Source organism: Euprymna scolopes, chromosome 23 (genome assembly GCF_053919585.1).
Source record: "Euprymna scolopes isolate OS-2025 chromosome 23, ASM5391958v1, whole genome shotgun sequence".
NCBI classification, from domain to species: domain Eukaryota; kingdom Metazoa; phylum Mollusca; class Cephalopoda; order Sepiida; family Sepiolidae; genus Euprymna; species Euprymna scolopes.
Window position 1 is genome coordinate 51,936,154 of NC_136504.1, and position 14,576 is coordinate 51,950,729.

Below are 14,576 nucleotides of genomic sequence, written 5' to 3' on the forward strand. Positions count from 1 at the left end.
TCAAGCTCAGAAGCTTGTCAAAACATGAGGTCTCCCCAAGACAAGACCCATTCATTTCAATTGATGCCAGATGGGGATCAGAGCGTTGATAATGTAAAGATAAAAGCTTGGTTTTAGATGCATTAAAAGTAACCAGCCACTCCTTTCCCCATTGTACCACGTGCTCAAGATCAGAGGAGAGAGAATCAGAGAGAACTTGGTCGTTTACGGTCTTAGATATGCTACCATAGATAGTAGTGTCATCAGCATAGATGTCTACGAATGATGTAAGGATGTGATTAAGAAGATCATTAATATAGATCAGGAAGAGAATTGAGCCCAGGATGGACCCCTGAGGGACTCCAGCATTAATACTAAGAGCTTCTGATTTCTGCCCATCAACCACTACTCTTATGAACGTATCAGAGAGAAATGATTTAATAATTGAGAAGACATTTCCAGCTATACTGTAGCTGGAGATCTTGTGAAGTAAACCTTTATGCCATACTCTATCAAAGGCCTTAGATATGTCAAGAGCAATTGCCCTAGAAAGGTAGCCTCCATCGAGAGATTCGCTAATCCTATGAGATATAACTGTAAGCACATCTGCTGTAGATCTAGCAGAATGGAAACCATATTGCGTGTAACTAAGAAGGTTATTTTTGCTAAGATGGTTGATTACTTCTCTATTTAACACAGATTCCAGCAACTTACTCATGATGCACAGGCCTGTACTGTGAGGGAGATGAGCGATCACCTGAATTCTTAAATACGGGGCATACTGATGAGATTTTCCAGGGTGACGGGAAGCAATTCTCCTTAAGACAACGTTTAAACAGTTTTTAAGGCTGTTCTGATTTGAACCTCAGACCATATGTGCTAGTCGAGTGCATAAACAGTTATGCCACAAGGCCCTGGGCGAATTTACATATTTTTTTTGTTGATTTTTGTTCTTGATTTTTTATTGATAATTGAATTTGGTTATTAGCATCTTCATCCTTTTTCCTTAGAAAGATCGCCCATATTTTTTGGATGTCAACAAAAAAAAAAATATATATATATATATATATATATATTGTAAGAATTATTTTTAAACATGCAATTTATATGTGCACTATTTCTAATAGATATCCTAAATCAGAATGTTATTTTCATTTTATCTAAAAATAAAAATTATGTGAGCACGTACATCTTTGGAAAACCTAAACAATTGTAGCAAATTTATTTTGGTAGCTCAATTATGGCCGTTCAAAGTTTGTTGGAAATGAGTAAATCTGCCGTCTTGTTTGCTATAGGTCCAGAAACCAAATTTTGCTATGTATAACTAACATTACAACACACTTATTGTAAACAATCTATTGGATACAAGTCACTATTATATCATAACTGTGGAGGGAATGTGTTTGCTTTTATACCAACTCAAAAATAAGCAGGAGACAAATTACAATCTTTAATAGATATATTCAACAACTTACTGAGTAAAATATTAAGGTAGAAACCACTGAATACTGTACTGAAACGATACTAACCGTAGGCGAGTCTGAAAGAGGAACTTTCATAGGAATATGAAATTCACAAATTATCACCCATCTGGTACTGACCAGTCTCAACGTTGCTTAACTTTGAGGATCTAACAAAAACCAGTGTGTCAACGTATTATGCCGCTGGATGCATAATGATTAAAGTCTGTGATGCAAACACATTTGTTTTACTCTCAAAACTGTCATGGTGGATCTTCTTTTTCCCAAGGTTGATAACTCTCATTTCTTCAGTCCAAGGGAAGTAACTCTATTATTTTTAAGTTGTATCTAACAGTAACATGCCATAGTATGTTCTAATTGTACTAACTAAATTGCTTTCCCTGTTATAAACATTCGAAGGGAATTTTTTTTAAAAATACCTCCATTATTTCTGGATAAGCTATAGCAGGGTTTGCTCTGTGAGTGAGGCTGAGAGGCCCCGGAAGTCCTTTCTTAAAGAGGATCCAATGTTTTATATAGAAAAATTAAATGCCTGGAGACATTTAATGATTAACTTTTTTACTTGAAAGAGATATGATACATAACTACAGGTGTAAAAGAGTTTATGGAGGGTTCATGAAAAAAGTAAATAAAAAATAAGCTAAAAAAATACGATTTTTGTATAGTCAAAAACAAAAAATGGTTGTACATATGAAAATAATCACGAACAAAAACAACTAATGAACAAGTATAAGTTGACATTTGAAATTAATATTTTTCATTTTTTTTTTTTTTACTTGAGGTCACCACTTATCAAGGCCCGAAGATCACTCAAGGATAAGGGTTAATGGATGTAAGGTGGTAGTGAAGTAATCGTCAATGGTATAAATTGGGTAGAATTTGATCATTTATGAAGACGACAACAGGAACTTGTTTATATAAGATTTGAAGGCTACCATGCTGTATTTAGCCAGGAAGCATGCCAGCAGAACATTGTTCCAAAGACGAACAGTTCTGGGAGAGAAGCTTTTCTCATGGAATTTGCGTTTATATTTAGGCACAGATAAGGAGTGGGGGAATCATATATAGTGGTTGTAGCTAGTCAAGTGTTTTTTGTGAAAGTTTGGCAAGGAGGGACCATAGATTGGAGTTCAGATGAGCACTTATCATTAAAATAACGATAGAGCAGAGACAGGCTTGTGACGTCTCTTTTGTGGCAAAAGGGTTGCAGGGAAGAAAAAAGGGCATCTACTATCAGGTTTCGGAGCCGATTTTGAATATCAAGGCAGGATAGGGTGTGCTGATCAGCTCCTGTCTAGATGTGGCAACAGTACTCCATTGTAGGGTGCAACTGGCTTTTATATAGATAGAGGATCGCATCGGAAGTGAGATACCTACTGGAGCAGTAGAGTGATCCAACCACCTTTCCAGCGATCTTGGGAACCGGTTTGATGTATTTATTCCATTTTAGATCAGGAGTGAAGGTCAGTTTCAGAAACTTGTCAAGACATGGGGCTTCCCCAAAGCTAGCAACGTTTAAATAGTTTTGTAAGTATGGGAGCTAGTCCAGTTGAAGCTTTTTGAGCACTATGACTGAAATGTCGTCGGGGCGAGTTGCTTTACTAGAATCAAGGTTTTTGATAAGCTGGGCAACATCACATACAGAAATGTTTATGTTGCTTAGTGTGTTTTCAGTCACAGGGTAAGCAGCCCTGATTGCAAAGGGTATAATTTGCTGCAAAGTTCTTGGCAAAGAGTTTTGCTTTGTCAGATGTTGACGAGATTACCTCAGGTCCATTGATGATGGTGAGGATAGAGGACACGCTTCTGTTCAGGATCTTTTGCTATTCACCAAAACCAGTGGAAGCCAAGCCGCTGCTTCGCTACTTTAAACCTGATGTACTGAGAATATGAATCTCTTGCATTTTTTATTACCCTTTTATAATAGTTGCTTTTATAATAGTTGCTTTTATAATAGTTGTTTTTATAATAGTTGCTTTTATAATAGTTGTTTTTATAATAGTTGTTTTTATAATAGTTGTTTTTATAATAGTTGCTTTTATAATAGTTGTTTTTATAATAGTTGCTTTTATAATAGTTGCTTTTATAATAGTTGCTTTTATAATAGTTGCTTTTAAAATAGTTGCTTTTAAAATAGTTGTTTTTAAAATAGTTGCTTTTATAATAGTTGCTTTTATAATAGTTGCTTTTATAATAGTTGCTTTTAAAATAGTTGCTTTTATAATAGTTGCTTTTATAATAGTTGCTTTTATAATAGTTGCTTTTATAATAGTTGCTTTTAAAATAGTTGCTTTTATAATAGTTGTTTTTATAATAGTTGCTTTTATAATAGTTGCTTTTATAATAGTTGCTTTTATAATAGTTGCTTTTATAATAGTTGCTTTTAAAATAGTTGCTTTTATAATAGTTGCTTTTATAATAGGTGCTGGCAGTCCTAAAGCTGGCTTTAGTTTCACATCTATTACGTTGAAAACAATGGAAAAAGTGATTTCTGTGCACAATGGTGACAGTGCATTCTGGAGTGAACCACGGCTGGCTGTTGGGTTTTAGCTAGATTTTTGGAGTGTATGAAGCGGTCTATACCCAGAGTTAATCATTCAGTCAGGTCTGATACTATAGAGGACACATTCTTTTTTAACATGGAGTGCAGAGGTATATCTGATATGAATATTCGGAAGTCATCCCAGTCAGCCATAGAGTATCTGTACACAGTACGATGGAGAGGTACATCAGAGGACTGATTACATTTTGTTTTTATTTTAATGGAGACACCGAGTGATCAGAAATATCTCCCCTCATTATCTGTCTTGTTTGAGTGGATTAGCCATTCAACATTATGAACATCGAATGTAAGCCGAGGGATGGGTAGACAGAATATAGTCAATTTTTTCTGAGATACTTTCAATGATAGTAACTCTGTTGAGAGCAAATATGAATGCTGTGCTGTGAGCAAGTGCTACTTTGAAGCACATGTAGGACAAATTAGGATCTTCTCTGGAGATGTCCCTACCACATGGAAAATTATCTCTAAGGTATATTCCATGTCCATGACGATTTTGGGGGTTAGATTTTGATCTCAAATTTGAATATCTGAAAATTGCAAACTCATCTAGAGAAACGGTCGGTCTAATGCCAGTTTTGCACAGGAAGGATAAGTCTGGTTCTGTCTCCTGTAATTGGATTTCAATCTCTGGAAGGTTGGAACGTAGACCCCTGATGTTAGAGAAGGAGACCTGGTAGTGGGGGTCTATGTTGGGAATTGGAGTTCTGGGTTTAATCTTGTTTTATATTAAGTTTGTTGTGTGTTGAACAAAGATGGTGGTGTAGTTCAGATCAGTAACCAAGATGGTGGCGAAGAATTAAATGCAGTCTGTGACCTAGCAAATGGTGAACTGATTGAATCCAAAATTCAACGATTTTTATAATAATTTTGCGACGTTTTGATTGGTTGTTTAGCACAGCCGTTGGTTATAAAAGTGATTGGCGAATCCATTCCTCTCATACCCCCATCACTCGTCTGATGGGGAGGTCTCCTAGCGGCTTCGGCTGCAGGGAGACAGGGTAGTACATGTCAAGGATTCGTCACTTGACACTCAGCCCAAAAGGTGAGGGGCCGGGAACCGGTCAGCACCTGTTGGACTGAGGTACACCGCCTGGGTAATACCTAGGAGGTCCACCCTCCCAGGCCTTGCCACCGGGCTTTCCGGTGGGGCAAGTTTATTGCTTGCTGCCTGAGGCGCCCCGACCGGGGAATGCCGACGGGGTTACTCAGGCAATTTTTAAAATTGCAGGAGTGCCCCTCCTTTAGGGGAGCCTGCGGGGTTCTCACTTTCCGGCCTTGTGCCACATTTTGCTGAGGTGGGCAGCAAATAAATATCTACCCCCATCACAAGTCAAAAACATTTTACATTTTTGATTTTTCATTTTGTGAGGGTTGAAAGATATGAAGAAGGTCGGCAGTTGTTTGAGCAGAGTAGAGAAAAAAAGGAACAAAGAATGATTTTTGAAACCATGATAAGATAAAGCCATAACAATTACCCACTAATATGGCATGGAGAGGCCCCCACCAGAAGCTACTGCACGGTCCAGAAACCAAATAGTAATACAGCAACCTCAATACTTTGCATCTGCTTGGAGGACAGCCTCCTTGGGGGTTAATCTAAGATTCGAGTCCCTGACCATCAGCCAGAGAACGTCGGCCCAGGTAAAACGTTTACCTCCAGCAGCCTTATTAGTGATATGGTTACAAAGATAGAGAAAGGGAGAGAAAATAAGGACATCTGAAACGACTATTTTAAAAATCATCTTGTTATGCTCCATGAAAAAACTTAGCCCTGCTCAGGGGCTCCAGGGTGTCCTGAAGTTTGGGAAACCTTGACCTATAGTACTAATTTTATTTTATGTGAACTGTTCAAGCATTCCCTACCACCTGATCCTTGGACAGGCATTTGTTTTTCTCCTTCTGATTTTCCCACAAGTCACCAGAGGCCTAAAAAAAAAATTAAAAAAAAAAAAAAAAAAAAAAAAAAAAAAAGCCCTGCCAAGCAAATGAAACAATTGTTTTCATTGGATAAATACTTCTCATTCCTCAAAGTGGCAACATCCACTTTGCATATTGAATACTTCCCTTCCCTCATGTATCAAAATGGATCCTAATTCCCAGAACTTCCCATGAAACGCAATTTCAATTCATCTTCTCCCCGCCCCTCTCTCCCACTTTTAATAGACAGGGCAATTATCAAAGGCTTCAGTGCCAACCAAGCCAACGTTTCAATTATACCCAAATGTCAAATTATTATTCCCATCTGCAAAAAAAAAAAAAAAAAAAAAGAATCCTTACTAAACTGTTTTTATTAAATCGCTTGACTTAACCTTAAAATACATCCCTATTTCTATTTCTAATATAGATTTGGTAATGTACTGTCGTTCAGTGCTCACTTCTGAGAGAAAAAGGATTGTAGTGCAATATCTGTTCTGTAATCATGACAGCATCCTCCTAGGGATTGCCTTCTCTTTTCAGGAAGGAGGGTGAAGGGAGTAATATAATATCTATTCAGGCAGGCATTCCCTTCTCATATGTGCATTCATTGTGATACTCTCCTCCCAGGTATTACCTTCTCTTTATTTTGGAGGAGGAGATAATGCTAATATTGTATCTATTCTGCGGTTATACTGTCATTTTCCCATGTATCACCTTCTTCTTTAGGAAGGGGATGGTGATATACTTACAAGAAATGAAAGTAAAATACACTCGATTGCAAAACTATTTTGATGTCTACAGAGATTCTTGCACTCTATAATAAAGAGAAATATATATTTATTGGTAAATATATATCCATCTCGTCACATATAAGAATAAGGGAAAAGGGGAGCGTTTTCTTTTTTTTCTTCTTTTTTTTCTGTACCGATTTATACGTTTTTTCTTCTCTCCTTTTTTTAAAAAAGTTTTCCGGTTTGCATTCACATCCACTAACGTCTTTGATGTTCAAAAGTCTGGCATCATTTTTCTTAATGTCTAGCCTTTTACCTACCAATAATCAAGGGAAGAAAATTAACCTGACAAGTGGCAAAATCTCACCCCTTCAGTCGAGAATCCTAGATGTCGAAAAACTTTCTACTTTAATAGTTTCTTCACTCTGACTGCTGATTCCCTTTATGTTTCCTGCTTTCCTGACTGTACTAATGTGTAGAAGTTTAAATGTAATGTGAACAAATATCTTGTTGTTCAACTTACTATACAGTCCACTGTAGACATGATAGCTCCTTACGTCCAAGTGGCAATACGCTTTGTTTGGGGGTTAATAAGAGCTTTAAAAAAAAGGCAAAGTCAAAAGTTGGACTTTTTTTGTTTAAATCATCAGAAATGATTTGCATGTTGTTTTGTTGTTTTTCTTTTTTTTTTTTTTTTTTCGACTTGGAAGGTCATCACTTATCAAGGCACAGAGGCCACTCTAGGATAAGCGTTAAATGTTAGGTACATGTGTAACGTGGCATGGCCGTAACTTTTTAACTGTGGCGCTACAGTTCAAACCTCTCTCGGACCCCCTGCCGTCTGGTACTGTCGCAAAGGAACAAACAAAAAAAAAGAAAGAAATACGACTCAGCATTTTTTTTTTTTTTAAAGTGCAAATTGAATACATTTATTTGTGGTTCTTCCAAAACAACATATTTCATTATCGTTCCGAAGTCTCTTCGCACATATATGTGCTTTTCTTAAAAGTCTTTGTCGCTGCCCACCGATGCCGACGCTGATGCCAACGCCAGCCAGCACTTTCTTGCTCTCGACTTTCACACGTCCATCTTACCCTGTGTGCACTTTGCTCTTCTTGTTGATCACAGAGAATATTTTTCTCTCCTTTTCTTGTGATGCAAGCTTGCACACACTTGCTAATTTGAATATGTGCCTTAACGGCTGCTGCTGCTGCTGCTGCTGCTGCTGCTAATATTTTCGCTAGCCAACTATTTTTCAGCTCCTGCTGATATTTTCACATGCGTACACACACACTCTGTTACAGATGCATTGTGGTATTGCATTCCACAGATGGACAGTTCTTGGAAAGAAACTTTGCTCATGAAATTTTCGTTTAGTTTTAGGTACAGATAAAAAAAATGCAGGAAGCTGTTAGCAGTTCAGTCTAATTATCCCATCGAAATTTTTAAAACCTTAAGCAATAAAGATACTTATATTGGAAAACAAATAACAAACCATACGCCCTCTTGTGTCTGAAATGTATTTAGAAAGAAATAAAGCCTTCTACTCTAATAGTTTTCAAGTGTAATATGAACAGACATCTTTCTGCTCAACTCCCTACATAGTATTCCTGCAATTATATCCCAAATAGTAGCCTCCTATATCAAAGTAGTACTGTGCCTTGTCTGGGGTGAAAATGCAATAAAAAAAATTTTTTTTAAAAAGTCCACGGTAGATTGTTTTTTCTTTAGGTCATAAGAAATTATAATTATTTATATATGGATATATATTTATATATGGATATATATTTGCTGATGATCCAACGTTCTATGACATGCACAAGGAAAGAATTCATGTACACAAATCTAATGGTAGAATCGTTAGAAAATGACCCCCAGACCGTAATGGATTGGGGCCGTAAATGGATAGTAACATTTAATGCTAGTAAGACTAAGCTGTTTTCCTTTAACATTTACAAGAAGCCTCTCTAACTACTGATATACATGACAAATGATACCCTACCTAAGCATTTTTCGTTCAAACTCCTCGGCCTAACATTCACGGGTAATATAAACTTGAACAAATACATTGAGGACATTGCAAAGGCTGCTGCAAAGATGGTAGGTTACCTCTGTCATGCTAGAAGACTACTCCAACCTGAGAGTATCCTGTACCTCTTCAAGGCCACCATTCGCCCATGCATGGAGTATTGTTGCCACATGTGGGCTAGTGCATCTACCACTAGTCTCTCCCTCTTGAATAGGGTCCAAAAAAGTCTTCACTCTAATAGGTCCAATTTTGTACACCTAAGCTTCTATCCCTGTCTCATTGCCACAATATTGCATCTCTCTGCCTATTTTACAAGTATTTTAATGGAATGTGCTCTGATGAACTTGTTGCACTTGTGCTCCCTCGATGTACATATCCCCGACAAACCTGCTTAGCAACAAAATCACACCCCTTCACTATTGAAGTCCCTAAATGCCAGAAAACTTTCTACTCTAATAGTTTCTTCCCTCAAACAGCTAGACTTTGGAATTTCCTTCCTGCTAACTGTTTCCCTAGCTGTACTGATATGCAGAAGTTTAAATGTAGCATAAACCAACATCTTGTTAATATTTCCTTGGCATGGCCCCAAATAGTGGGGCTTTACGTCCAAGTGGCGATATGCTTTGTTAGGGGTGAATGTGAGTATATATATATATATATATATATATATGAAAAATTATTTACTGGTGTAATTTTATGACTATTATTTGAAGGTTAGTGTGTACACTAGCAAAATATAAGGTAGAGGAGGGGAGTAGCAAAAATTTTTGTTTTACTCGGCATTGTCAAGGAGCAGTAAAATTGTCAATGCTATGCAGAGAAGATACCATGCTGAAATAATAGCATTATTACTTAGAAACCCGTTCTTAACATCAGGAGGGGAGGATGTTTCGTAACTATTTGTACTTTTGCCTAACAATTTAATAAGCAAAAGATACCGTAAAACTTGAATTTAACTTGAAAAAACTATTTTAAAAAATAGCACGGCACCTTCTCTCGGCATCAGTACCAAATGTTCATTATAAAAATGACTGTATTATATTTGGCGAATGAGTATGTGTGGAAGAGGTAATAGAATCTTTTGTTCTACTTAAATATAAATGATGCTTATTACATTTTAATCTCTTTGAACTATTTTCATTATCAACATAATTTCTCTTCATATCATTGTGAAAGCAGGTGAGAAACCGGAATTACCCGGCATGAAAAATGTCATTGTGTTTCGTTCTTATTAGGGTTGTCCAGCATGTAAAATTACAGTTTCATTTAAAAAAGAAATAGCTAAAGCTACTGAATTACATTATTACTTTTTGAACACATTAAAACAAGAGATAAGAATGGATCGAGCAGAGGTGAAAGAGGGTTGAGAAGGGCAGACAAATGAGACAGAGAAAAGGGGAAGAGACGGCCAGAAAGAGAAAGAGAGAGAGAGGGGGGGGGTATAAAGATGTTAAATAATGTATGTAACTTATATTTAGTATTTTTTATAGTCCTGGGCAACACCGACTAGCCCTGCTAGTCTAATATATAAAATTAATTCTAGAAAATTTTATGAGTTGGACATATGCTAACTGATCAAACTTTGATTCCGACTAGCCAAGTTTTAACATATCACTAAATAAACACCAGGCCTGACAAACAGATGTCGTGACTAAAAAAAAAAAAATCCATGCGATTTTTATAAAATACTAACCTTCAAATGGCATGTGTCAAAATTTTAGCCCTTAATATTTCACAAATTATAGATATGAAACTACTGTTGAAATTTTCCAAAACAATGAAAAATCTGAATTTCATATAGAGATAAAGCATTGCTTTCTGATGGGAAAAATACTGTTCAAGCAAAGCAGTGGCTTGATATGTGTTATTTGATCCAGCGGAGACAATGGTTAAGAGGTGGTATGTTGACTTTAAACATAGCCGTATAGACACACATGATGCTGAAGGCTCAAGCCATCTAAATGCAGCATAAAAAATGTCCAGAAACTTGTTTTGGTCAATTTGTAAATTGAAGTTGCGTGATATACTAAAGGAGTTGAAGATATCAGAAGGCAGTGTAATCACCATTTTGTATGAACATTTCCGAATGAGACAGCTGTGTTCAAAGTGGGTGATCTGTTTGCTAAGTCGATCAAAAAGCACAGTGCATCAACAATTTAGAGCGTTGTTTGCAATTGTTTCAATACAAGAAAAAGCAATTTTGAACGGAAACTTTTATTTAATCCATGGGAGTAGCATTGCTTTAGTTTAGTCAGCCATGACCGGGCAGAAGCTTTAAGTAATTCGCAATAGTATTCTTAGTGTCGTTCGCACTGAGGATTGAACCTTCAACCTCCTGAAGAGTTTCATTTAGAACTGAATTTTGCCTAACACTTTATCCGATACAAGGAAATGCGAATGTTAACAATAACCACAAATGAAACTACTACTACTACTACTACTACTACTACTACTACTACTACTACTACAAATACGAATAATAACAACAACAACAATAATAATGATGATACTAATAATGTTTACGGTATTGTATATGGCTATGTAAAACACTTAAGATCAACAAAATGTAATAAAGTAAAAGTAACAATAAAAAAAAAATAACGCTGTAAACAAATGCTAACTATATATAAAGGAAGCGTGAGAAAAATTTCACAGGTGTTTACCTCTGTGCGAATGCGCTTTTGTAAATGAATAGGCCAATTTGTTTTGTGGGATGAGTGACGCCATCTTGTTTTTGTGTGTAATCGCTCGGAAATGACTGTAAACTCATGATTTCTTATTCTAAGAAACACAAGTGGACAACCAATTATTTTCAGAACTGAAAACTAATAAAAAAAAAATAATAATAATAATGTAAAATGTATTTATCTAAGAAGCAATTATGGACAGCTCGTGGGTAAAAGTTGTGACGAATGGAAAGAACTTGCTGATTATGATTGGGAGAGTTGGAGGAGAAAATAATTAGGGAGGAAAAAATGTGCTACCACCTTTAATATAGACGTGGTTTAGCTTATGGTACTCCTTGGAAATAATATAAGATTTTATTATAACAGATAAATGCGAATACAAATATGTGCGAAACCTACATAAGATAGTGACCAACAGTCTGATCATAATGAATTTATATGTGGCGTCTGCGTTTGCCAAGCTATGTTTTTTTCTTTAGGGGAATAATTGGTCCTATTTTATTCATATAGAAGAAGATAGATAAATTAATTTATATGTGGTATCTGTGTTTGCCAAGGTATGTTTTTTTTTGTGGGGGGGGGGAGAATTGATCCTATTTTATTGATATAGACAGATAGATAGAAATAGATAGATAAAAGAGAAGAGACGATATACCACTGTATTCTGCAGACCATTCTAGTACGAATTTTGGAACCCTTAAACCTTTTTGTTATACATGTACATGAATGTATGTATGTATGTATGTATGTATGTATGTATGTAGCAATAAGTCATATCAATAGTGATACGCACAAAGATTGTACATTCAAAAACAAGAATAGTTTTAAGGCTCTCAAAATGTATACTATAATTGTCTGCAAGGACCACATCATAACGAATAAAGTACAGTAGAACCCCGGAATACGGTGGCCTCTAGAATACAGGTTTTTCAGGTTACGATGTGGAATACGATGTTTTCTGGCCCCTAGTTACAGTATTTACCTCGCCTTATGGTGTTATTTATAATGTTATTTGATTATATACATGTGTTATATACTGTACTGTATTTTGTTACTAGTTTTTTATATGTACTATATAAAGTTTTGCTATATAAAAATATCGTATTTAAGCATATTTTACGACCGGACCGGGCTGTGCTGGGTGTCCCTGATAGCTTAGATAGTTTTGCAGTTTTAACAAAAGAGCTACAATAATATCAGGGCGTCTCCAGTCATGTTGAACATCCACAGAATGCTAACATCAATATATTACATACAAGTATGGGGAGACGTTAGTATTTTTAGTATAAAAGAACAGAAGGTAAATTCTATGTCAAATATGAATAGGTCAATTACGTAGGAAGAGATCTAAATTTAAGTTTACTGTGAGTATAAATATGTGGTGTAAGTGGGTGACGGTGGGAGAACTTGGCGAGTAGGGGGGAAAAATGGGAACTACTTCCTCTGTAGGTTATGACAATGATGGTGATGTCACTCCAAGGAATAAATGTAATGTTTTAATATTACGAATTAATGTGTCTAAAATTTCTTTCTATAGTTGAATAAGGTAATGACTAATAGTGTAAACATAATAAATTTGTATGTTGCATCTGTTGTTGTAAACCTACAGTATTTTGGTCCAGAGGGAAAAACTGCACCTCTTTTATTGTGTATAGGGATGAAAGAGTCTGCTACGGAATTTCCACAGGCCCCACTAGTTATGAATAAATACTGTTTTGTTAGTGTACATCATTTATGTATTTCTTTTATTTAACTTTTATCATCAATCTTATTTCAGTTCACGGATCCTTGGAGTTACTATTGAAATTAAATACATTTTCCGGTAAGTTATTTATTTATTTTTAATATAAAACTGAAAACACAAATGACAATGATTTTTTATTTTTTTTTACTTGGAGGGTCACCACTTACAAAGGCCCAGAGGCCACTCAAGGATAAAGGTTAAGTGTTAGGTAGATGGTGAAACAACAAGATCAGTTATGGTGGAACTTGGTAGGGATAGATTATCTAAATGGACGACTCAATAGGAATTTATTCACATTAGATTTGAAGACGAGCATGTTATAGTCAGCCAGAAAACAAACATGGTATTACGTTCTACAGACGAACAGTTTTAAGAAAGAAACTCTCTGCTTAGATAATTTTTGTTTAGCTTTTGGCATGGATAGAGATTGAGAAAAGTTGTTGGCAGTTGTTTTAACTGGGCGAATATTTGTTGCAAACATTTTATGGGGAGGGACCATAGATTGGAACTCAGTCGCACACCTACCATACGAGTATTGATAGAGCAGAACTGACCAACTATAGTTGAAGGCAACTTGAGATTCCCTTTTAATTAGCTGCTACACCGAGGTGTAGAAGAAGGCGCCACTCTAGTGTCAGGATTACTCCACTTACCACCGATCTTCCCCTTTTAATGTTGAGCGTTTAACAATGGGGATATTAAGTACCATCGTTTTAAGTCTTTGGTATGACTCGTCCGAGATTTGAACTCTGGTTTTCCGGCCAATTAGTGAACATGCTTATCATTATACCAAAAAATTAACATGTTTTATCAAATCATCATCAAGTTATTCCTAAAATTATTACTAAAAAATATTTTATATTTTAAAGAAGACTAAGTGACCGACTATAGTCGAGGGCAACTCAGAGACTCCATTTTTATTAGCTGCTACACCATTTCTAGCATTACTCCACTTGTCCTTAATCCTCTCCCTTATAATGCTGAGTGTTTAGCGAGAGGTCATTAAGTACCATTTTTTAAAGTCTTTGGTATGACTTGATTGGAGGATTGAACCCCAGTCTCTCAGCCCATTAGCAAACACTCTTATCATTGTGCATAACAAGGATGTGCTTTTTTAACGCGACACAATCTCTGACCTTAAAACTCAGGTTGTCTACTCAGAAGGTATAAGTTTCAATCCTTATATTGCAAAAATTCCGATCCAAAATCCTAGAATTCCAAAAATGTCCAACTCTGACTCTGACTCCGATTCTTTATTTTTAAGTTTTCCAATATTCAGAATGTCTCTGGATTGTTCTGAAGTTCTTTGGAAATTTAAAAACTCTGACTTCAACGTGGACTCCTTACATTCTAACTTCGATTTCTTTGCAAAACCGACGATTCTCTTGGACTTTCCAATCATGCTTAAAATATCAAAAAACAATAATCCTCCAAGAATCTGTTTT

General features: G+C 36.0%; 1 long non-coding RNA gene across 2 annotated transcripts in view; it reads left to right on the forward strand.

Annotated features, from left to right (window-relative positions):
* Positions 1-14,576, forward strand: part of LOC145245896 (uncharacterized) — a 260,524-nt gene that overhangs the window by 119,471 nt on the left and 126,477 nt on the right. For both annotated transcript variants that reach the window (XR_013863045.1, XR_013863046.1), the window contains one exon: positions 13,165-13,209. This is a non-coding gene — a long non-coding RNA (uncharacterized LOC145245896). The remainder of the gene's footprint in view (positions 1-13,164; positions 13,210-14,576) is intronic.